Source organism: Lissotriton vulgaris, chromosome 10 (assembly GCF_964263255.1).
Source record: "Lissotriton vulgaris chromosome 10, aLisVul1.2, whole genome shotgun sequence".
Lineage (NCBI taxonomy): Eukaryota > Metazoa > Chordata > Amphibia > Caudata > Salamandridae > Lissotriton > Lissotriton vulgaris.
Genome location: NC_141698.1, coordinates 540286897 through 540313747, shown reverse-complemented (window position 1 = coordinate 540313747; position 26851 = coordinate 540286897).

The following is a 26851-nucleotide window of genomic DNA, read 5'->3' as shown; positions in this document are numbered from 1 at the left end:
GGTAAATGCATGTTGGTTGTTGCACCGTATCCTGCCCTTGAGGCAGTGACGAAAGCCAGTGTACCTAATTCAAAAGCTTTGCATCCTCGTTGGATACAATGGGCCATATCCTTGACGTCTCGGGATGCCACATTTATCTTTGATTCCTAATTGCAAGCTCAGGAGTACTTACAGTATGAATTTGTTCATCCTGCTCCTTTGCCCTTGCGCCCGCTTGAGGATTACCATTGTATCATTTACACTGACGGTTCGGCGCAACCGGCGACGGAATCTAAGCATGCTTATTCAGCGGCCTGCGCAATAGTGGTGGGTACCATGGTGAATGGCGAATTCAAGTCCGATGTCATGCACATGCAGACATTAGGGGGCTGTACCGTCAAGTTGGCAGAGCTACGTGCTCTGGTGCTTGCACTGGAGTTTGCTGATCCTCGTGTGACAATACTCATTGTAAGTGACTCTTACTACTGTGTTCAGTCTTTCAATGACAATTTATTCTTTTGGACTCACACTGAATATCGTGATTCCAAAGGTAACACAATCAAACATAAAATGCTTTGGGTTCGAGTTGCAGAACTGTATTGACCGGGTTTTTGGCTCTATTTCTGAGTGATGGTGACTTTAGCTTGCTACCATCCTAGATTCCTATTCTTAGCTTGTTTTGGTCCTTTTCAGGCCTCTTTTCAGACCTAGAAGCATAAACTAGATGATAGCCGCTTTATATGATGATAGATCCCTTATTTCTGACTCTAATCCATCTATTGCCTATTGGCTTTGACACAATTATGTGTCCTTTTATCATTCTACCTATAGTAGAGGGTGGATCCTGTAGTTCTGACTTTATATTACCTATTGGTAGGGTTTGTGTATGTACTCTGATAGAGTTGTGTGTCTATTTCATCCTTTTCGGGCCTACAAGGCCCAGAACCAGAGAGACTCCATTTTGCTTTCTACCTCTGCAGACTGAGATGCATGTAGGTCAAGTGTGATGTTTTAGTTATGAGGTGTTGTTCCCTTTTTGCAAACTAGAGAGAACCGGCCGGAGCTGAATCTTATCAAGAAGTGTCCCTGGGGCTCAAGTCTCTAGACGAAACAAGCAGCTGATCACTTTGAGAGCATCTGGAGCAGGGAGCCTGGTACATGGATTTGGTGGGAGGAGGCTACTGGCTAGAACTTTCCACTAGGGGAGAGCATTCCATATTAGCGAAGGTACAGAGAGGTAGAGTGTTCGGATGATTGCTGGAGCTGGAGAGAGCAGTCAGATGAATCTTGGAATGGAGTTGGAACTGTCAGCTGGAGCTGCCAGTTTGTCAGAATGTATTGAAGCAGTTGCCAGTCAGATGGAAGAGTTGGAGCTGCCAGTTGGAGCTTTTGGAGCAGTTGAGCCAGTGGAGTGAAGCCGTGGTGACAGAGAGGGAGAGAGCTCTGAATCCACCAGAGAGAGAAAAACATTCCTTTCTTATAGGGTGAGGTATTCTAAACTAGTTTGCTTTACACCTAATCATTCTCTTTCCTTTTATTTCCTAGGCTATATTCCCTACTGTATTGTTACACTGATTAATCCTTTTTCTTTCAGCGGTGTGCAGTCTGTTATAATCCACTTCCCTTTTTAGCTATCTACAGTTCCTTTCAGCTATATGTGGATGTGTTAGTAATAAAGCTTTCTTCTTTTCCATTATAATAAAGAGACCCCGCAGATCTGTGTATGTGTCTTTTCCCCTTTACTTTTCAGGCTATGTCTAGATTGCTAGTTACTGTGATGTTATAATTTGCTATTGTGTAATAAAGGGACCCCAGTTCTTAGTGAACCATTGTATAACTGTTATTTCTTGATAGGGTTAACCTTTCTTCTAGTCAGATGCTGTTATGTGGACGGATGCGTTTCCCGTCCGGGTAAGTGGTAACTGAGCAAGGGAGCAGGGAGCACTTGAATCAGAGAATAACCTTTGCATATCATAATTTGGCCATTCTTGTGTGAGAGGATTGAACTGTCTATCTACCACACAAAATATAACAATTGTGTATGAGACATCCCCCAGTAGATATTAGATATATATAGAGAAACTTCCCAACAGAGAGAGAGAGAGCTGAAGGTATTCATAGGACAGAGATTGCCGCTAGAGAGAGTGGCATTAATGAGAACATTGATTGTGGTCAATGTGTATACCCACAGGATTGTGGCTTGTGTGAGAGAGTGAGAGCACCGGGAGGACACGGTGCATAGTGATATTGCTGCTAGAGAGAGTGGCATTAATAAGATATACCCACAGGATTGTGGCTTGTGTGAGCTCTGATTGTGGTCAGTGTGTAATGGTAAGTAATCAGAACTGCCCCCTTCATTATGAGTAGGAGGGCATCATAGTCTGGGCCTAAGTTGCAGTGAGACTATAAGGTATGAGTGTGGTGTAGAATATGGAATTCCTTAGTAATCAGTGAGTATTTCTAGTAATCCCTATAGATTTGGTGGTGGTTTAGAGGACCGAAGCTTGTATATTGCTAATTCCCCATCCTCAGGTAGGTACCCAGGTGCCTTGGTAAGTAGGTCCTGAGGAGGGAGGTGGTTACGTTTCGGCTGGGTTGGTGGTGTCTTGGTGAGCTGATTCTATCTGGTCCGAAAATCCGGTCGTTACAAGAATTTAAAGTGCGTCTGCCTCTCGTGAATGTGATTCATACTCTTGGTCACCAGCGAGTAGGAGTACACATTGTTGGTAACAGTCTTGCTGATGAAGCAGCAAAGACAGCAGTGGCAACTTATGTAGTAGCAGCAGTTACACATTCCAAAAGTAAGCTTGATGATGACATCTTGGCAGTCATTGCTGCAACATAGAAGGGAGGTAATTACCCTAGGGGTTTCCCTTCTAAATACTCTTATCATTTAAGTCCTGATAAAGTTCCCTATGTGAGATTTAACGACGTTGGTGACATATTGCTTCCAAACGCGGACCGCAGGCCTTCCTTGATAACAGCCGCTCACGAGGGCATGGTCTCTGCACATGCCGACGTTTCAGCGACTGGCTCCATCTTACAGCAGCGTTACTGGTGGCACAGATTGTACAAACAGATGCGTGATTATGTCATTACATGTGACATTTGCCAGCAGATTATACCTTCGACTGCTGCACGTCCACCACAAACACAGCTGTATATATCTAATAAACCACTTGGGTGTGTTTATTTAGATCTTTGCAGTCCTTTAGCCTCAGATACTGCGTATAAGTACATCTTAGTTGCAGTGGATTCATGCACACGATTTATATGGCTCTGGACACAACGCAGCACTGATGCTCGAACTGTCATCAGGGATTTGCGTGTCTTTGTAGGAATTTTTACATGTGGCACCCTCCATTCAGACCAAGGTCCAGCGTTCGCCTCTAAGGCGTACAAGGAAGCTATGAGGTCTTTGGGGGTGCAGGTTAATTTTTGGCTTCATACAAGCCTGAGGGCAATTTAGTTGTGGAGCGGATGAACCGTGACTTGACAGCTAGGGTTTTAGGTACTGGCAAAACCTGGCTGGCCCATCTGTATGGCGTTCAACGTGCACTTAATAATCTTCCTAGAAGGTCTCTGGGTGGGCGGACCCCATACGAAATGCTCTTTGGCATTAGGATGTTTGTCCCGGACCTTGAGGGTCTAGACATGGCGGCATCAGCCGCACCCTTTGACATTGGTCATCATTCTGCTGTATTACAGAACATACAAGAGACTTGAGACAGTCTTGCAAAGGAACATTTGCCCTCCACAACTCATGCTACGCTTTAGATTCCAGTAGTTGGCTTGCTACCCCGAGTCGGTGACCTAGTCCGTGAGAAGGTGGAGAACAAGAAGGAGTTTGGCCCCTATTATTGTGCACCAGTCCCAGTGTTTGGCGTGCAGGGTACAAGAACTGTCACTTTACCTCCACTTACTGGTCACAAGGATAACAGGTACATCTCAATTGACAATGTCAAATTACAGCGAGCGGCCGATTCTTCTTAGTATGACTCCAGCGGTCTCTTGTCCAGCAATGCTGAGAAATTCTGTTTTGGCTTCGGCAAACACCATCAGTCCTGACATTGCCATCGAGATGCATACAGTTACTGATCCATTATTGAATCCACCGGCTGGTGATCCTCATGAAGATACTGAGTATACCCATCCCACAGATGTGTCGTTGCCTGGTGTGCAGACAAGTGCAGTTGACCAGTCACGTTTTCATTTGACACTAACTCTAAAACATCAAGTTCCCCATCAAAAATGTCTATTTTTGCTGTTTGGTTTAAAAGAATTTTTGATACCCCCTTGGACTTACATTTGACTGGTACTTTTTTCAATTTTTTTATTTATGTCAATTGGATTTGTAGTTGTATTTTTCCGTCTGGTAAATGGACATTATGTTAAAGAAAGATCTACAATTCGGTTAATTGATGGAACTTTGGCACCCCACTCCTCGTCCCACATCATGAAGAGGGACCTGAATTTAGCCTTCATTTTAAAAGGAAATCCAGTGCCATCAATAACATCAACTTTCACGCTGCTAGCTAATGGTAGCTATTTACTTTTAAATAATGAAGATTGCTGCGGTATGCTGGCAGGGATTCCATACATTGTGACCATTTCCCAACGTGTAGTTTGCTGTAAAAATGTGCTTTCTACGCCCCCGAATGGGAGATTCGATTTGTCCCATCTGGCCTTCCATTCCGACCTTGAAAGCAGAGTTCAACAAGATGAGTAGAATAAGGGCTCTATTGTCCCAGAAAGAAGTTGCCCTTACTTCTTCCCGTGAAACATTTGTCCTTCACTTGGCTAACACCTGCACCGAGGTACATGCGCTTTTAAATACTGATCTCCCACTTCATTTCGGCGCTTTGATTCAAACAATATTTAATGCCTCGTCAACAAATGGCTTGGCTAATTTTTTCAAAGTAGTAAGCTCTGGCCTTGTGACTTCATTCCAAACTATTTTTAGTGTGATACCGGCATTTTTTCATTTTATTTTTTCCAGCATCTTCGGCAGGTTACCATTAATTCTTGCCTTGGCTGCTGGTGTGCTACTGTTGATTTGCTTGCTCAGAATTGGCTGCACAATCTGCGTCACAAGACGGCCTGCTCCAGCTGCTCCAGCTATGCAACCAGATGCTTGAATACTACGGGGCGCTACCCCTGGCCACCTTGAGTGTAGCATATGGATTGTCCTTTTTTATATGCGTGCAACCTGTTTTCCATTGCCTGAGTTGCTGTTTTGAATGGGCTCTGGATTTGTGTCTCTGCAATACGGTGTATCCTGACCCAGATTATGATCGACTGATGGGTCCCTTAGTAGCTCATGAGTTGGACTATTGTGGTATCGGGATTATGGCCTGCGCGGCGGCGCATGGAGTCCTGGGGAATTGGAATATATGTACGGCTGCGCATGACTTCCTGGTACGCAGTTATCTCGAAGAACATGCAAGTTGTCCTCTGATGGTGCTAGAGTCTCCACCTGTCGAAGAACATGTATGTTCCTTCACTTTATCAAATTGGATGGCTGAATTATTTTCTGATGATAACAATGACTTTCTTTTGGAGGCTGTTGCAACATACTGTGCCTATACGCTAATGGATTAAAGTTGGCATTTGTCGATTTTCAACGCATACTGTACTCAAAACAATTTTTTACAATTGTTTTTCCCTCCATGACGGGCAGTATACCGCCCCTTCTTGTTTTTTTACTTTTTTCCGGGCTGCTTTGAACTCATCACTCCCAATTTTCCAGTTTGGCAAATTTTGAACTTGGTTCTGTCTCACTCGAACTTGAACTCTGTTTTCCTAAACTTGCTTCCCTTCTTATACGTGGTACGATCAGGGGAAGGTGTAGAGAAGACAGGGTCCTGCCAGCGCACATTGTTATGTTACATTAGCCTATTAGAATTTTAAACACCATTTTGCCACTTTGCAGCTTTTGCACAACACACTACATGTAACTGTTGTTGTAAGTTAGACTGCTTGGTTTCCTCGCATGAGAACGGCCTTGTTTTTCACATCCCTAGACTTACATCGCGACCCTAGTCTGCACACTGCGCGCAGAAGCTTTCAAGGTCACCATAACACTGTATGCTTTTATTCCGATTGATCGGCCCCCGCTCTAGACATAACACGCACACAGCTGCAACCAACTGAAATTCTAGTGCCTTTAATATTGCACTGTATGCATGATTTGGACACATGAAGAGAAACATTTTCCAGACACAGAGAGCTTTGCTGATCCTGAGATGTGATTCACCTCTGCTGATCTTGGAGGTATGGGTTTCCCCATTCAAGCCTAAGAGACCTTCTAGTATTATAAAACCTAGTTCCTAGCAGGGGAGGGTGGTACACAAGGCGCTATAAGACCTGTTTCCACCATCAATGTAACATTATTTCTCCCTTTGTGTTTTATGGAATTGTAACAATGTTGATTGTTTTATTTCTAATCATATGCCTTCTTATGTTAGCCAAAATACTGCATCTTAGAGCACATCGTTAAAAATAAAAATGTTAAACTTTTCAGTATCTCTGATTACTCCGGTTGCGGACTGGTAAGAGAATAAAAACGAAAGAGTGTTCTTGTTTCCCACCATTCCTGAGAGTACCCTAAGTCGCATGTTTTGGGTTGTTTAATCATTGGTAGCTTTGCTGTAGGACTGAGAGCTAATGAGACACTGATGCTAGTTGGTTAGGGGTTGTGGGTACTGAGGTGAGTTTTTTGGTACACCACAATTCACTGAGGTCCTGGTTTCCTGTGCATAGTTCTGTGCATGAGCAGAATCCCCGCAACAGGACAGTAAACAGATGATTTTTCCTGAGCAGCAGACTTTGTAGATAGCTACAAAAAAGACATAGATACTTGCTGTAGAGTGTGGAGGTCTTGGTTTGGCAGTTCCCTCTTCTTCCAGATCTCCGTGGCCAGGGGATACTCCTTCTCTCCAGCCTGGACTAACATCCAATACCATTCTGAAATTACTTTTTGCTGAAGTGGTCGTTTCTGTATCCTGTCCTCCCAATAATGATTGCCATTACCGCCTTTGCCTAGATACTAGTTGATAATATTTAAATTTCTATAAACTGCCCTCTCTTTAATTTCTGTCAAACGCTTCCAGGATACTAGCTGATTGTGTTCTACAATGTGTCCCTATTTATGTATACTCCAGTCACTCAGGGGGGTTACAAGTTTATCGAGCAGACAGGCTAGTGTGCTGGGGGAATGCCATATCGGAGCAGAGCTACTTTGGTAGGGAATTCGGAATGACAGTCTTATTCGGTACCTCAACTTTCAGGTGCCCACAAGGATCTTTAGACTCACTTTCTTGAAGTACTTTGAGTGACTGCATTTAAAAAGGAAAAAGTCCCAGCGCCTGGGAAAATCTGTAATCAAAGCTCTCAATAACAGGGAAAAGGTAGAGTTGTCCATAAGGAGCTGCCTCAAGTTCTTTAGGTGAAAGGCATGGTGATATTGAAAAAGATTTCGGCTTGCAATGCCACCCTGTTCTTTTTAGGTCTCGGCTTAGCGTACACTGCGCAGCAGTGTTCGCGCAGCCAGAGTCCTTTTCTCAGGGTTTTGAAAATGGACCTAGAAAATGACAGCGCTCGTGCGTGTTCATTTGCTATGGTCCATTTTCATTGGGCTTTGTGTGCGTGTAGTTTTTTAACAGAACACCCAATAGGCCATGGGCGGTCGCGTAGCTCCGCCCATGGACCATTGGTGTCTGTTACACAAACCAAAGGCCATATGTCTTCAATTATCGCGGCCAGACGCGGGCGCAAAAGACATATGCTTTGCAGTGGCACGCGCGCACCCCTCGCAGGTGTTTTTTTTTTTACAATAGGATTGCTTTCGCGATGGCTTGAAGTGCCGCTATTTTTTTTTTTTACAATAGGATCGCTTTCGTGATCGCTTGTTTCTCTTTTGCTAAAGTTTTTTCCTTGCAACCTGTGGAGTGTATGAGTCCGTCATTAGTTTCGATTTATGTGCTTTTTTAATATTTCTCTTCTGATGAAAGTTGCTTTTTGTTATCCCCTTTTCTCTCCCATTGGTCTTGCCTAGCTCTTTCTATCTCCTTCTCCTTCCGCATAGCTGCACAGTTCTTTAAACCAGTTAGTAAAATGTCAGCCGCCGCACTGGCTCGCCACATCTGTGCTTGAAGCTTCCTCAAAGCGAGCACAGCTGCGCCTGTCCAGGTATGATCCATACCAGTGGCTGAGATGCTGCGCTTGAAGCCCTTTGCACCGTCCTGTGCTGCGTACACTCACGTAAGATCTCACCACTCTCTTCTCCCTGAACTACAACATAGCTCTCATCTACCCGCTACGCACACACACACACTCCTCCCATCTACCCGCCATGCACACACACTCATGCCATCTACCCGCCACGCACACAAACACACACACAAAGCTCCTCCTAGATCAAATTGCTTGATTACACTATACAGAAAGGGCCAACTGAACCTGTTGAAGGATTTGGCAGCATCGAAGGTCAATATTATCAAGAGGATGCTGTGTTTACCAGGCAGATCTATTGCCCCTAATAAATCATATGTCAATTAATATAGTTGCCTTCCATTACCAAACCCTTTCTGATCTGTATGGACAGGAGCATCAACCACTTTTTTGAGCCGCTTAGTTAAGATCTGTGTGAAGATTTTAGGGTCACAATTTAAAAGGGAGATGGGTCTGTAAGAATCGCAAGCCTTGGGGTCTTTATTTTGCTTAAGAATTATATTTATAATGGCCTCATCCCACGAGTGCGGGAAATCCTGTCTGTTCACAAAGGCTGAATTAAAAAGTTCTGGCAAAATAGGCTTCAATTCTCCATTTAGTATCATGTAGATTTAATTTGGAAGAGTGTCTGTGTCGGCTGCTTTCCCTCTTTATAAATTACAAATTATCTTAAAGACTTCTTCAGAGCTGATAACAGCATTCAATTAGTCTTTAGTAGCCGCCTGCATGGGCGGGATTTCTAGCTCTTGAAGAAACTTCTTAATTTGATCTCCCTCTACCTCCAGATCTTCTATATATAGGTTTTGGAAAAATTGTGTGAAGGTGTGTTCAATCTGAATCGTCCGAGACTAATTTACCAGTTTCTTTGCTTCTAATGACCTTAATTGTGTTCCTCGTGTGCTCAATTTTAGTTTTCCATGCCAGCAGTTTGCCACAGCCCTCCCTATATTCATGGTGGGAAAGTTTGCTGGCCTCCCATTTCCTCCTCACTATTGCCTCCAGGTAATCTGCGAGTTCCAGTCTTGTCTGCTGTAGCTGTTTTCAATATGCATCAGGGTTTGGGCATCAAAGAAATTCCCAGACTCTTTTAGGAGGGTCTGTATTGAGGACTCAAATTTACTGATGTCTTCCCTTCCCTTTTTATTTTAAGCTGGAGTTAGGTCAATTAAGGTGCCCCTTAAAAAGGCCTTATATGTGTCCCAGACAATGTGTAAGGGGGCAGACACTTTATTTAAAAGAAATAAATCTTTGTAGCTTCTTTCAGCTCTCTACTACCTGTGGGTCTAGAAGTAATGTTCGACTAACAGTCCATCTCTGGAGTGAGGGCCTGTTCACTAGGCTGAGCTCTAGGCTTACTGCTGAGTGGTCAGATAAGTGCTCCAGTATGTGTGTAACTTTGGTAGTGTTTTTACTAATGAATGAATCTACCACAAAGAAGTCTAACCAAGACCAGTGTACATATTTCTTATTGTGAAAAGTGAACCTTCCCCCTGAGCTCTCCACTTTGCTACCCTTAAACCTCCAAATGTCAATAAGCCCAATATCTTCCTTCAGCTGCTTTAACAGACTTCTCATGTTAGGTGCATTTGTGGTTGCTATCCTGAGTGGGGTCTATTATTACATTGAGGTCCCCTCCCAACATAATAGGGAGGTTAAGATCTACAAGCTGAAAATATAAGCTAAGAAGGGGGTCAAAGTCATCTAAATATGGCCCCTAGTACCCTACAAATGCTATCCAGGAGCCATATATTTTTGCCTTGGCTATTGCCCATCTTCCTGCCGGATCAACCACACACTCCACCAAAATGGCTTGGATTGATTTATTAAAAAAGAAGCACCACCCCCTTTACAGGGCATGACTGGATAGTACACACAATGATCTATCCATTTCTGACCTTTTAATATGTCCTCCCATTCATCTTTTCGGAAGTGAGATTCTTGTTGTGAGAGGTTGGCCTGATATGTGGTGTTTCCAATTCTGGAACCACCTTTTATCAGTCCAAACAATCCCGTATGGTGTCTGGTTGTAAGTCAACCTTGTAGACAAGCTATCCTAGGGGTAGCATGGACTAAGCAGCCTTAAAGGCTTAACTTAAGAGGTCGTGTTAAGCGAGCTGTTTTACCACATACAATCCTGTAATACCAAATGAAAGGACACCACACAAGTATATTTTATAAAAATATATGTGTTTATTTCTAAATTAATCCCCAGTACTCTTTATGAGCAAAGGGGCACAAGCGTTAAATCAAAAGCACAGTATAACATACAAAGTTGCACAATTATGGATGAGGGCGGGTGGCCACTCAGACCATATACTAAAAAAATGGTATAAGAGATACCATTCGAACAGTGGTTAGGCCTAGGGCCTAGAGAATCGCTGGGAGCAGTCAGGACTAACAATGCTGAAGTCGGGAGAAGCCCGCAGGACTCGGGTGCAGCACGTAAAGTGCGGCTTGCACCAATGCAATGTCAATGGTGCGTAAAAGTTACACTAAGTTAGTTTAAAGATACTTCCGCTGAACCTAGAGGAACAAAACTTAAGACACATACCCTAGAGGTGTGTACCAGTGTAGGAACACCGGTGTCGCAATGTTACCTCACCCACAGGAAGTGGGTGCACAGGGTCGAAGTGGCGTCGGGTTTTGGCACGCAGGTTCTTGGTGCTTGGAGCTGGAGAAGCTGTAGGCGATGGGAAGCAGAAGTGTCCGGTGTGATCCAAGGGTGGATCGAAGTTGATATGAATCTGAAAGCAGAGGGGACAGAGTCTGGGTCACTCAGCAGTGACCAGGGTGGAACCAGGACGGAACCAGGCAATGTCGGGCGCAATCAGATGGTTGTCGAGAGGCCTCTCTCCGCTGTCACGTGGGCTCTGGGGCATCTGCGATGTCCAGGAGCAGGTCACAATCTGTCCCACGCAGGCTCTCGCCGTCAGCACCGTCGGCTTCAAGATTGCAGCAAACAGCACTTGGCAAAAGCAATCCACGCGGAACCGGGAGATTGCTTCTCACTCGGACCAGGAGGGTCAGAGTGGGGGCTCCTTTTCACAGGAGCTGGTGCAGATCTGGAGCAACCAGAAAAGCAAGTCGTTTTCAAGTTTTCATTGGCACAGGGGCCACAAGCCAGCTGGCAAGTGACTGGGCCAATGCATCAAGCCAACACAATCAGAAGGGCCCCACGCAGCACTCGTCGAGTGTGGAGGGGGTAGCTTTGGTGCAAGTGTAGCTCAGGGTTGGGGCTTCTCAAACTCCGGTGTACAGCTTCAAGGGTCACTTGTGGGCTGTACGGTCAGCGTCTTGTGGCCTTTTCAAGATGGCATGCCCCACGCTTCCGGTCGCCTCCACGGGTCTCAGCTCTGCAGGGACTGTGGATCGGGCTGGGAGAAGGCAGGCAAGCTTGATCTCGTTGATCTCTGTCGCTCGAGTTTTGGGGGGAACTGAAACAAAGCAAGGGTCGAGGGCTGGATGGTGCCTGTTTGCACAGGGTGGTCACTCCTTGACCACAAGGGAGATTCTTCAGTCTTCTACGTTGAGTAGGATGTCGAAGGGTCCAGAATTCGTTTCTTATGTTTCTTCAGGATGATCTGAGTTGCATTGGCACTGCTCCCACTCTTATTCGAATCTGGTGGGCTGGACATCCTGCTAGGTCCCCTCCTATGGGTGGGACCCAGGAAGGCGGTGGTTACACCCCTTTCCTTTGATCCAGGCCGCGCTGGGACTGGGGCTGGTGTGCCCCAGAACCGGTTTGGCCGGATTATGCAAGGGGCAGCCTTGTGCTCCCCAGGCAGTGTCTGGTTTCTTTGAAACCTCCCTGCTACAATCCACTATCTCCTGTCTGGGGTGGTGTGACACCTCCCTGTGACAGGAAAGCCTTTGTCCAGGCCTCCTCTGCTGAGTTTCGGTAAGCAGCAGGAGGTCCCACATGTGTCTGTGGCAGAAGCATCCATTTTGTGGATCTGAGGCTCATTTTAAATCAACAGCGTTTCAGTAAAGTAACATGTCTTCTCCCTCTAGAAGGGTGGAATGCTACCACCGATGCCAGAACTGGCGAGGGGGTAGTATTCCAATTCGTATGACACCTTACACAACATGTTTTGATAAAGCCAAACCAAAGTTGCTATATAACCGCGAGGATTATAAGGCACTTAAGAGTATATGGTATGGCATTATCCCGGATCAGCTTAGGGAGTTGTTCCCGACAGCTGCAGACAGGCTCAGCTCATGCCAGAGCTCCATCTCACATAAAACCACGCACTCTGCCTCCAGGATTGATAAGGCCTTCCATAGGAGTGACTCACAGGTTTATATGCGTCCAGATAGGTTTAGATATAGGCATACTATATCTAAGCAAGGGGTGATTACACCACCTTGCCCCAGCTGAGTGATCAGCCAGTTGTGTCAATTTTAGATAGCCAGCCAGGGGTGGCAAAATATATGCTGCAGCCCCTGGTAGGCCTTGGATGCACCTATGCCCTGGGCACCTATAGTGCTCTGTACAGGGGCTGATAAGGTGACCCAAGCCAATCTAGTTATGCACCTAGGGTACATGGAATCCATTTTACAGAGAGAGCAGATAGCCTGGGGCCCTGATTAGCAGGGAACCAGGCCAACGAAGTCGAAAACCAGCTAAACACAAGGCAAAAAATCTGGGGTAACCATAGTCAGGTGGCCACCTTCCTACACTTGTTTAAAAATAATCTCGGTATCTAAGAGCCTAGGATACTCTAAAATGTTGTTCCTTCTGGGACTGACCCAAAGGCAGTTAACATTCCAGGTTAAAACCCTTAAGGGTCTAACTTTCCCAGATTCCGCCACACGTTAAACTTTGGTACCCAGGCCCGAAATAAGTGGGATTGTATACCTGGCTGACCCTCCTGATCTGTTTTATCCTCTGATAACTTATTTTTTATATTTTTCTCCCAGATGCTACCCCACCCAGTGATTTTTAAAAAAAATAACTTTGTGTTTTTTTCTTTTTGCTAGTGACCCACCCTCCCAACCCTGGGCAACCCTCCCTGTTAACTACAGGTATTCTAAAAAGATTGCACGTATCAAGAGAGAGAGAGAGAGGACTAGATAGCTAGTCCATGTCCCCGTGGGTTTATATGTTTTATCAAAGAAGACTAGCTTTATATGACTATTAAATATGGACTCTGACTAGTTTTGTCAGGGGGCACCTGGTTGGTGTGTTCATGAAGCCCTCACCCACCAACCTAGTTGGTGGCATGCTTCATCATCGGCCCACCCAGTGACACCTAATGTGTCCTAGGTGTGCTTCGACGCCTGATTACAGCGGAGCTGGTATTTTGCTGAGAGTGTAGTGTGGGGTGTTAGTGAAATGACAGTTAAAACGGCTTGGCGATGGTCCCAGTACCCGAGGGTAAATTAGAGTTTAATAACTGGGCCGCCGTCAGCGGTTAATATAAGGCTAGAGGATATTACAGGTGGCGAGTTACTACCTCTAACATCCTTATGTTGGTCGACATGTTTCAGCCAGTGCCTTAGGATAATCTGTCTTTCCTCAGGACCTATTAAAAATAGTGTTGGTGCAAGTTAAAAAAGGTTGGGGAGTGTAATGCAGACTATGTGTTACACTCTCTAAGGTGTTTCTCTAGGTGTGAGAGGGGGATTCCCTTCTCATGCTTACCTGTACAAACGACATATATGACATAGACAAAAACATGTATGGAAAAGAGTCATTTGGCATCTCGCCACACAGTCATATTCAAAACTGAATTGCCGAAGCTAAAGTGCATGGTGGGTAGGCTATAGTCGGCTAAGGTGTAACGGTAGTGGTGGTACCGTTATGGTGACAAATTGCATCTTATTAGGCGTGGTGTAGCTAAGACACGGGTATCACACACATAGGGTACAAAGTGTGATAAGGCATAAGTAGCAGTTCTTACACTGGGAATTAGCAGCCAATGCTTCCAGGAGTGAAGCGACAAGGGGATGACCCTGTTGGGAGATAAGGTTGGCCACTGGGGTTAGGAGACCTGTAGGGAAGAAAAAGCGCTCACCCAAATGGTTGCTTGGAGATCGTCATACTCACAGCCTTTTCGATCAGAGCCTGCCGTGTACCTGTTGTGCTGTCTTCGCACTCCGGTGAACTGAGCTTTGGGTCTCTGTTCGTATTTATATGCCCGCTAATGAGTTGATGATCAGCACCTGCGGAGGCGAGTAATGGTAAACAGACTTCCCCGGGCGTGCCGGTAGCAGGGGACGCGTGCACATTGGTGAGACGCTGTGGGGGACAAGTGGCGCATGCACGGACGAAAGTGATGTCCGCGCATGCGCTGACGGGTGGAAAGGCTGCGCATGCGCAGCGCTGTACAGTTGTAATTGTGCATGCGCTGTAACGTGTGCCTGAGAGTGTGTAAAGACCTCCGAATCTGGCAAAACTCACGGGAGGGGAGTTAACATCATTAGTTAAATGGATGCGAGTATGTGTTAAGACCTCTGGCTCTGGCAATACTCGCGAGTTGACATAATAAAATGAATTATTAAATGAATAATTAAAATAAATCAATGAATTCCGAATACAGTTCTGGTGGCATGTTGGTGCTGGCAGTTGCCAGTGCGCAACAGATTTTGGTTAGTTCCGTCTCATGTGGTGTGATGTTGTCAGCATGTCACTGAGTTCCAGGGAATCGCATCGTTCAGGCCATTAGTTTGAGTAGAAAGGCGGTAGATCCAGCGTTGCTCTTTGCTTAGAAGTCTTTTCTCATTGTCTACTGCCAGTTCAGGCAGTTGCTCGATAATGGTCCATGTGAGATCATTTGGAGTGTGGCAGTGGGTAATGAAATAGTTGGTGAGTTTACTGATGTTTTTCTTGCACCTAATGGTGCTTCTGTGCTCTGTGAGCCTGGTGCGAATTTTGCGGTTGGTCATGCCTATGTAGCGGAGGCCACAGGTACAGGTAAGGAGGTATACCACATTCCGCGAGTTGCAGTTGGGTTGGCTGCGTTGGGTCCACACTTTATTGGTTTCAAGTTCCAAGGTTTTGGAGTGTGTAGTCAGGTGACACACACTACATTTCCATAATTTCTATTCCGCTTTGATCTGTTCGACAGAGGAGTTAACCTCCTTAGGGTCCCTGAAGTTATGCATTTTGTTGTTCCACATAACTCTAAGGTAAGCGGGTAAACAAATATATGCAGTGGCACCCAATTCCCTAAGTTCCTGGATATATTTTCCTAGCTTCCATTCACCACCTGTTTTGCTTAGCTCGGGAAATGCTCGACCTTATATGGAAGGACCAATCCCCTTTACATAGCTCACTACCTTGAGAGCCTCCAAGAGAATCTTCTCTTTAAGAGAGTATGTTTTCAAATTAACCATAATTCTCCTTGGCATTTTTCTTCCGATCCTCTGGAAAACAGATCTCAATGGATTCTTTGAATGTCCTCTTCTATTTTGAGTTCATCAATATCAGGCTTAACTTCTTTCAAGAAGCTAAGCATAAATCTTTTGATATTCTCTCCCTCAAGTCCTTCTGGTAAGTTCAAAATCCTGATATTTCTTCGAGCATTGTTTTTAAGGGTTTATAATTTATCTTGAAGCTCCTTATGTCTGGTTTTTAACATCTGAATCTCTCTTTGGATAACTTCCACCTTCTTGGTGAGTTCTATAAGAGACGTTTACATCACCCCCAATCTGTCCATTAGGGAGTTAATCTTCGCTTGTATGGCCTTGCTTACACCCTGGATTTTTTGTTGATTCGTTTCAGACACTGCAATTTTTTCTCTAACCTCTATTATTAATATAGACAGTAGTTTCTCCATACGTGCCTGAGTCTGCCCCCCCTAAGCACTGAACACCTACAACGTGGGTTAGGGGGATTGGGTCCGGGGCCCTGGGGTCTTCCTGATCATTCTCCAAATTGTTGCGTTCAGCTAGTATTTGGAATCTGTTGGCGGTGCTAAGCATCTCTTTAATCGCTGACGTCCGCTTACTTGCGCCCGAGACCTTCATTGTATTAGTGCTTCTGTGTATCACTGGCTCTGGCCCTGACTCGGGGTACAATACAGGATGGAGGGTGAGGGGGGCAGAAGGGGAGACGTCTGCTCCCCCTTTCAACTGAACTCTGAAATAGGAGCGGAGGGAAGGAGTGATTTTCTGGGAGCTGGGACTAGTCTCTGCTTCGGCCTGGATACTTGGCGTTGGTATTGTTGTATGTCGATTTAGCTTCCGTATGAATTTCCTGATTCATGCCCTTATATGGGTACGATTCGCGTTGTCCATATATAGACATGTAAATCAAGCCCTTATTTAGGTATAGCCCATGCTCCCCAAATACAGGCATGGCTACTTCCATCCGTTTATCTACGTCACAACGATTTCTTGGAAAACCAGACTCTTAAGCCGTTAGGGACTTCCCCTTGCTTGAATATTGATTTTGACAAGAACACAGTTATTATGCTTGAACATCTAATCCTTAGGGGTTCATTCATGACGTTCATATGCCCAACTTTACGTCAAAGATGGCATTCCTAAACACCTTCAAGGTATAAATATACCTTCACTTGCTATAGCAAAGCACGGTGTGGTTCGGTGCAGTTCGACTACCTACTTGCACGATGCAGCTCGCTACAGCAAGTGCCGAAGGAAGCCAACTCTCCAGCTGACACGCAGATCAGAAGCTGTCATCCTCTGCCGAGAAATCCAGCTCCAGTGTTTCTGACTACCCTTGCGGGGTGTTGGGAAATTGAGTCCGTGAAAGAGATACCAACCTCTCTCATTCTAAGGTATGGAGCTGATTAGAACGTAGAGAAACCTTTAGCAATTCTTGGCAGAACTAAATCTATGCTAAAGACAAACACCTACTTCTTCCCTCGTGTTAGACCTAGGTTAGGTACACTGGGGTAGGCGTATTTTAGAAGCACCAGTTGAGTATTTTAGCTTGTGTTATTTATGTATGTGTTTTTACATGTCATAGCAACAAGCAATGCTATTACAGTATTATTTTATATTACTGTTTACGCTGTATGCATTATACTTTACATTCTGTCTAACGATTGTAGCAGTTCACCTCTCTTGCATGAGAAAGAAAACTGTTCAATAACCCTTTTTATTGAAACTCCCATCTCTCTATTTCTATGCAAATCTGTAGAAACTAAGCATGCACAATTAACTGAGTAAAATAGTTATCTATTGTTTCCACGACTCTGAAGATATGTTTCGATTCTTGGGGAAACAAAGTTTTCATGTTTATGTGGTTGTCAGAAACGAATCCCTTCTTGTTTATTCTAGAAAGTTTCTAGTGACCTCTGAGTTAGCTGGCACTCACAATTAAGTTTAGTATACTCGCTGGAGACATACTGACCTCACTACTATGTAAAATCTATAGTGTATATTATTCCAATGCACAGAGCCTATTGGGAATATAGGAACTACACTACATGGCACCCAATGGTTTGGTTAGGCACTAATTTAATGCAAGACACTAAAGTAACTAATTTGTGCTTTTCTCAGAGACCCCTTTTTCCGTAATACTCCAAAATACATCTGGAGTGAGTGAAAAGAGCATATCCGCCATAGCTGAGTAGGACGAAAATCCTATGTATTAGCTTTTTGGTTTGTTCAACGTTGAAGGATACAGTGTTCCAAAATACTGTGCACCTTATCTTTGTTTCCTTGAAACTTGCTCAGCAATTTTCATTAATCAATGTCGAATAACGGCAACAACACCGAGAACGGTGGAGCTGCGGCTGATCCAGCAGTTTTTAACATAACAGGTTTCCAAGAAACCTATGAGGATGCTATATCCATTCTGTAAACTAAAGGAAAGCCATCACTATAAAACATTGCCTAACATCAAGAGGTGGTAGGATAGTTTTTGTGATAGAGGCACATGAATATCACCAGACAGAGGTATTCTATTCATGGATAGTCTTCCCAGAAGCAAATCCAATAACACATGTGTTTCACTTCTACAAAGAAGATGATCCACCAGAGGAATATTTCCCTTTCGAGGATAATGAAATTCCACTCACATACCAGGAGCATGAACTTTGGTTTAAAGGCGCCCTAAAACATTTAAATCCCATTACCAGGCTTGGTCCGATAGGTAGCAACATTGTCAGCTCTAGCCGGCTACATACCTGACCCTGACATTGAAGCAATGTCGGACGAAAAATTACTTAGTAATATATAACATTTTATAGAATTATACATTGAAACCCCAACTGTCTGAAAGTCCTGAAAAGGTCTTTACTAAAAACACTCCTACTCCTTCTAAAAAGAAGTGGGAAAACACTAAACAAAGGTCTAAAGAGAAGCGTTCTCATTTCAGAGGCAGGTCTCCTCAAAAAGTGCCCTCTGAAAGGAGGTATAACCTCAGGAACAGGGATAATTTGAGAAAACCTGATAGATATCAAGATACTGATACACGTTCCTCTCATACCTTTCAGACTTCATCACAGAAATCCGAAAGAAGAGGATGGTTAGAACACAAGGAAGAACGTGTGAAGTCCAAAGACGACCAACAAGTTCAGAAAAACAAGAAACCTCAATTCACCAAAAAGAAGGTAGCAGGTCTAAAAATCAGACATGCCGAGGAACTTGAGGACACAACTCAATAACGGATAATGTGCTCAGACAATGTTGCACAGCGCAGCAGAAGTTGCCATAGCTCGTCAGAACTTGAAGGATCATCTAGAGACAGTGGAATTGAATGAATTCATTCAAGTTGAAACTGCAGATACCAGGGTTAGTTCTCCACATAAGTTATATGAAGTAATACTCCGGGTGGAGGGAGACATACCAAGAAAAGTGAGAGCACTCTTTTGGGAGCGACTTTCTAAGGGTTATGACATTCTTCTCGCTGAACAAGACTGGCCACCAGAATTTGTCAGGGAGTGCCCACATGGTGAAGACATCATTATGCCTGCCTTCTCCAACCACATTCCAATTCATTTAAAATATACTTATGCCAGGAAATGGGCAGTAGCCCAAGCTCCTGCATTATACAAAAATCATGTAGGATGGGATGAGGATTCTCCTCACCATAAAATCCAGTTAAAAAATCAACCAACTGCACAAAGGCAGTATTCAGTTAAGCAAGAAGCTAAAAAACTTGTCAGGGAGATCTTAGATCAACTTGAATACCAAGGGGTGATTGAAACATGCACCCCGGCAATGAAAAATCATTTGTTTCCTGTCTCCAAACCAGACAATAAATATTGTCTAGTCCTGAATTATAGACATCTAAATTCTTGTTGCAAAACATTTGCTGTGCAGAATGCACACAGCACGGCATTAATGAATAACAATGTGTGTAAAAAATATAAAGCCACATTAGATATTTCAAAGAAGTTCTTTTGTCAAAACATTGCACCAGAAAGTAGGTATTTGACCACGTTCTCAATTATGGGGACACAGCTTCATTCTGTCGTCTCGCTCAGGAATTCAAGAATAGACCTGGGTTATTCTCAGGAAGAGTAACAGAGTTACTACAGACGTATGATGACAAAGCATTATCATATGTCAATGACATCTATCTGATAGACTATGACTTGGCTAGGCACTTGAACAGGGTAAACACCCTTATACTGGGGTTTGTCTCTGAAGGGTACAAATTCAATTTTAAGAAATCGAGAATTGCCCATCTCAACGTCCTTTTCCTAGGATAGGAATTATCAAGTGAAGGCAAAAGCCTGGCATCAAACTTTCTAGAGAAATGTGCACTGCTCCAACCTCCAAAAATGCAGAAAAACTTACAGTCGATTCTAGGTTTCCTGAATTTCAGAAGAACTTACATTCTAAACTACGCAGAAAGGGTTAAACCTCTCTACGAATTAATTAAACCTGATTTTAAAACAGTAAATCGGACACAAAAACACACTGAAATTTTGCGTTCATTGCAAACAGATATGTTAGCAACTAAACATTTGCAAACAGGCGTAAATGTACTCAACTTAGTGATCCGGATCATTCCAGGACAATGCGGATTCACATACTTAACTTTTAACGAAGGTGAAAAAGTACCAATAGCTTACAAATCACACTTGTACACACAAGCAGAAATGAAATTCACTTCTACAAAAAAAAATCGGACAGCTGTTCAAACTGCTGTAGCAAAAGAAAGAGCTCTCGCACAGGGTAAGCGCATTATGGTCGTTACACCTGTACCTGCCTTAGAGGCAGTGACGAAAGCAAGCATTCCGAATGCTAAAGCTTTACATCCACAATGGATACAATGGGTTAATTCTCTTGCTGCAACTGATGTTGAATACGTTTTTGATCCTCATTTGAAAACACAAGTATTTTTACAATATGAACAAGAATGTTCTCTACCTACTGAAATTCTGCCTCTTGACCAGTATGAATGTATAATTGATACTGATGGATCAGCTCAACCCGCTACGGGGGGTAAACAAGCCTATAGTGCGGCGTGTGCAATCATTAAGGTCGTTGGCGCGATGGCAAATTTAGACCAATGGTCGCCAAAACGCAATCTCTAGGAGATTGTACAGCTCAGTGAGCTGAACCACAAGCATTCAAGATGGCACTTGAGAATACAGACCACGAATTCTCCACAGTCATAATGTGCGATTTGTATTATTGTGTTCAATCTTACAATGAATACTTGCAAAACTCGCTTCAAAACGGTTACAAAGATGCAAAAGGTGGCACAATTAAGCATAAAGTGCTTTGGGAACAAGTAGTTCAGTTACGACAAGGACTACAAAATACTCACGTGATACACACGCTGAGTCATCAATGTGATGGATTTCTCGTTGCCGGGAATTTATTGGCTGATGAAGCCGCGAAGGCAGCTGTGCAAACGACTTCCGTAGTTGCAATCATTCATTCAAAAACTAAAATAGCAAAATAATGCTGGCTGCCAGTGCTACATGCAAAGGCAGCGGAGCAGTGTTACCTAATAAGTTTCCACTCATATATAATTCCTTTTACTCGAATACCTGGAGTGGGGGATAGAGTAATTCCAAACAGGAAACGCAGAGTAGCTTTGATATACGAAGCACATTTGGGAGAGGGTCTGATACATCAAGGGATCTCTAAAACAATATTAACTATAAAAGAGACGTACTGGTGCCTGGAATAAGTGCTCACACTCATATGTTTGTCATTGACTGCATAGACTGCAGCAGAGATCGCAGCGCAGAACACCGCCAGATACCTGACTACAGTGTAGCCAGCCCAGTACAGACACCATTGTTAGACAGCATTAGACTTTCTACATGCAGATGTCCTTGTGGACAAATGCGGTCCCACAAATATTTAGACAAGGTTCATTTGGATGTGACCTCAACGCTCGGCTGACGCTCGAACTGTCATAAAAGATGTGCGAGTCTTTATCGGCACATAAGCAGTCAGCACACTACATTCTGACCAGGGTCCTGCGTTTAGCTCTCGAGCTTACAAGGAGGCCATGGCCAAATTGGGCGTTGCATTGTGGTATTCTAGTCCATTCCATCCTGAGGGAAATTCGGTTGTGGAGAGAAAAAAAACAGGGCATAAAGCAATCTATAACAGCTAGGGTATTAGGTTCGGGTGACGGGTGGGTCAAACATCTAATAAGTGTCCAACGTAGTCTTAACAACTTGCCAAGAAGTTCTCTAGGGGGTATCACTCCATATGAGGTCCTTTTTGGGACTAGGATGCTGGTTGCGGACCTTGATTGTCAGACATCAGTGGTGGACCAAAAAGATTTTGATATCAAAGATCGCTTGGCTGTTTTACAGGACTTAAAAAAAATAAGAACGAAACAAAGCAACGTGCTCCTGATAAACCACCACTACTGAGGAAAAACCAACCGTCCCAGCAAGGCCTGTCTGGATCCCAAAGTTTGGTGATCTAGTCAGAGAAAAGATCACGGACAAGAAGGAATTTCGGCCTTCTTACAGACAACCAGTACCTGTCCTAGCAATCCACGGATCAAGAAACGTATTTCTGCCGCCCCTTGCTGGTAAAAAGGAGAACAGGTTTGTGTCCATCGACCTGATCAAACCACATCATGTGGCCAGTAATAAGCAGTAGGTTAAGTGGACTCCACCAATGTAGCAGACGCCCTGCTCTAGCTACTATCCAAGAGGTTCAAATGGAGAGACTCTCACCTTTGAAGAATCTGCAGTGCGAAATGAAGGACTAAGCAACAAAGCTGTGGAACTTGTTCCTCTTGAAACCCAAATAACAGTTTGTCAAGAAATACCTGTCTACAATGAAGTAGCATCTGACTACACAAATGTAACAAGTGATCCTGAGGTTCCAGCGATTTCAATGAATCCTGATGCAATCCCAACAATTGACAGAACTGCCTCTGGCTATTTAATTAACTTTGATACGTTTTCTGAGGATCCAAGCGAGCCTGAAACGCCAGTAAAAAGAACTTTGAAAGAACAAGCAACAGACCTTTTTCATCACCTGGAAAAGACTTATCTGGGTTCACCATGGATTGAACTTTGGATTGTGTAGGGTGTACTTTTTCTTCTACTTTTGTTGACTCTGGTAATAACTCTGGGAATGCTGATAAATGGAAGGTATGTCAAAATGGACACAGCAAGTAAGAACGTCAACATACTCCTCAAGCCACACAAATCATCCCACTGTGAACAAAGAGACTTGTCATCAGTGAACATCACAGCAATTCCTACACCTGGTGGTATAGCATGGGACAAAACGGATTATGACCTTTTTGGCCCATCTGAGCTGTTGAAGATTCTACACTTATTCAAGATTTCATTAAGTGGCTTTTTTCATCTAGTACCTTTTCTGATGGTTGGGACTTCAAGACTGTTAATAATATGATGTCAGACCTAGAAATGTCTGCAGTATTCACAAATCATGAATATTTATAAGGTTCATCAGACTATGAACAAATGTATTGTTATAATCATTATGGTCATCATTTCTTGCACAAATCTGCAAATCCTAGAAATGTATTAATGTATAACCAATGAGAACATTGTCCTACGCCACCAAAGGGTAGCTCAAAAACATTTGCTATGAAATTCCCGTACTTTTCAGGATTCAATGTATCCAATGCTGAATTATTTTACTTTAAAAATGTAAACAAAACAGGCATGAAAAGTATGTTGACAAATACCAAACAGATTTATTCTGCAGCCTTTTATGCCCAAATGTCTAAACTAGGTTTTGACTTTTGGAAAGACAACATTAAGACGAAAACTGTCTGGGGCACAAAAATTGGCAGGTCCAGGTTACAGAAGCTATGTTTAGAGCCTGTATCATACCTGAGCAAATTATGTTTTTAAATGACACTGTCCAACAGACGTCTTGCCTTGGGTTAGCCAAGATCAATGACATAAACAATTCGTCCATAATTACACCTACACCTGATAGCAGTAACACTTAGGATGGGAGGTCGACGTACATACTATTTTGAATCACAACAGAACAGATCCAGATTGGAATAAATGGGTAATCTGGCCCACAGACACAAACAACTGTCAAAATATATACCTGAACAAAACACAGGGTTTCACATTCAATAGGCCAGACCCAAGATATGTTCAAACACAGCATCTTGGACTAGTAATAACATACAGTGTAGGGGAGCTCTGCCTTGATTGGCTACTTAGATTTACACTTAAGGATGTAAAGCAACACTTATCTTTACTTAAGGATGATGCTGATCTTAGGGAATTCTTGCTAGGACCAAGAAAACCGCGTCATACACATTTTATATATGCCGGTATCTATGCTGCTTATAATGAAGCATGGAAGATTACGCAAGCAGAGACTGCAGAAAGAATACGAGAAATTGATTGTATTAATTTAGAGAAAACTCTCTTTGTGGTTGACAATGGGTTAACGACTCTGTCGTCCAGAATATATTCATGATATTAGGCTGGACGTAGCAAAAACTTCTTTCAGGCTATGTGCCTTGGTGTTTAATCAATACTACGTCACTTTTTTCAGAATTCAATCACACTGCTAAACAGATCAAATTGGCACAAAGGGGAGCAGACTATGTGGTGCTGAGCATTGAAAAACTGGAAAGATTGCCATTTACAATAGCAAAAAAAAACAGCTATTGAATGGGTAATACATGGAACAATCATTCTGCCTGTTACAATTTTCCATTTACAGTATTGCCTAAAACATATACCAGCAGGCACATATGAAAGGTTGGGTAAAGAATACATCAAGACATCCTGGGAATTACTGTACACACATAGATGTTGGAGTGGGGGGCATGAAGTGTTTCTTAGCGGGAAAAACTGTGAAAACGCACTAAGTGGTTCTCTCCTTTGTCAGGGTATAAATTTATATGGGGCCTGCAATGGTTCCTCTAACAATTTATCTTGCCACCTGCAAGGTTCACCAGCTGCAGGGATTGATCCAATTTTTGGACAGCTCTCGAATGTACGTTACCTAATGTTGAATGATCACGGCTGCTGTGGCATGTTGACAGGCATACCATATCTAGTAACTGTGTCAGCCAGGGTCACTTGCTGTATGCAAGTATTGTTTCCTAAAACTAAGGCAGACAGGGAGTTGCCTTTATGGCCTTCACTGAACATCTTTTCTATACGAATTGATACTTTAAGCAGAATGAAAGCCATTTCTTTTTTCCATGGAGACAACTCTACTGGAGATAAAGTGTCGTGAGCGCATTGTCCAAATTTTGGGACTAACTCGTCGACGAGAATTAAATACCACATGGTTTCTATCATTCAGACCAATTTGGCAAGATTGCATCTTACCTGTTCTACGCTCCCTGCTATGCAGAGAAAAATGCGTATTAGACACATGTCTCACACTCCCATCAGTCATGCCAACGGATGTTGATACTTTGCTTGAACCGGTAACGGCCCATGCTCTGTGTTGTCCCCAGCGGCTACCAATTCTGAAGACGGCATTCATTGAGATCTCACAGAAGCAAAATGCAACTTCTGAGGTATGAGAGGAAACAGGCGTGCAGGTACCATCCATTACGAACATTGCTAATGCGACCAATGCTGACGGCGATGCTTCACATCTATGTGCGGTTAATCTTCCTAACGAGGTAATCCAACTTTCACCTACAATGGTAGATGTTTTTTTGTCAACAGACTTAGAAGATTTCATGTTTTTTCCTAGCCCTAACACTGACTTTTGATTTTGGCACACAGTGTTCGGAGAGACTTTGAATTTGACCTTCATTTTTCGAAAACAAGGTACTATCTTTGGAACTCTTTTTTTCTATGAATAATTTCTTTTCCAAATTTGCATTTTTTCTTTTTTTTGGCACAAGTAATCTGCTTATAGTAGAACTATTGATTGAAAACAAGATTTCTTTGAACACTTCCAGAGACAATATTTGACCTTGTCCACGTACAAACAGTTTTATGTAATTCTGACATGAAATGGTTTCGGCCTATTTTTCTTCTGTATTAACGAGCCATTTCATAAATGTATATTTTCATGATTCATAAAGTTAGCATTTCAAATGTAAACTATATGCTTAGAATGAAACATTGCTTGAATGCGTACAGCACCAATGCTCTTTTGTGTACAACCAGTACCATTGCATGTTTATGTATTTTGGGTGGGTTTTTAAAACACTTGTAGATAGTTTTTAGATATGTTTATACGTATTTAGAACTTAGTATTTAATAAGAGTCTTACATAAGAAAGTGGAGTGGGTATTTTATGTCGATTTAGATTCCGTATGAATTTCCCGATTAATGCCCTTATAAGGGTACAATTCGCGTTGTCCATATATAGGCATAGAAATCAAGCCCTTATTTAGGCGTAGCCCATGCTGCCCAAATACAGGCATGGCTACTTCCATCCCTTTATCTACGTCACAATGATTTCTTGGAAAACCAGACTCGTAAGCCGTTAGGGACTTCCCCTTGCTTGAATATTGATTTCTCCAAGAACTCAGTTATTATGCTTGAACATCTATTCCTTTGGGGTTCATTCATGACGTTCATATGCCCGACCTTACGTCAAAGATGGCATTCCTAAACACCTTCAAGGTATAAATATACCTTCACTTGCTATAGCAAAGCACAGTGTGATTCGGTGCAGTTCAACTACCTACTTGAATGACACAGCTCGCTACAGCAAGTGCCGAAGGAAGCCAACTCCCCAGCTGACGCACAGATCAGAAGCTGTCATCCTCTGGTGAGAAATCCAGCTCTAGTGTTTCTGGTTCCCCTTGTTGGGTGTTGGGAAATCGAGTCAGTGAAAGAGATACCAACCTCTTTCATTCTAAGCTATGGAGCTGATTAGAACGTAGAGAAACCTTTGGCAATTTTTGGTAGAACTAAACCTATGCTAAAGACAAACACCTACTTCTTCCCTCGTCCTAGACCTAGGTTAGGTACACTGGGGTAGGCATATTTTAGAAGCACCAGTTGAGTATTTTAGCTTGTGTTATTTATGTATGTATTTTTACATGTCATAGCAACAAACAATGCTATGACAGTATTATTTTATATTACTGTTTACGCTGTACGCATTTAATTTGCATTCTGTCTAACAATTGTATCAGTTCACCTCTCTTGCATGAGAAAGAAGACTGTTCAATAAACCCTTTTTATTGAAACGCCTGTCTCTCTCTTTCTATGCAAATCTGTAGAAACGAAGCATGCACGATTGACTGAGTAAAATAGTTTTCTATTGTTTCCACAACACTGAAGATATGTTTTGATTCTTGGGTAAA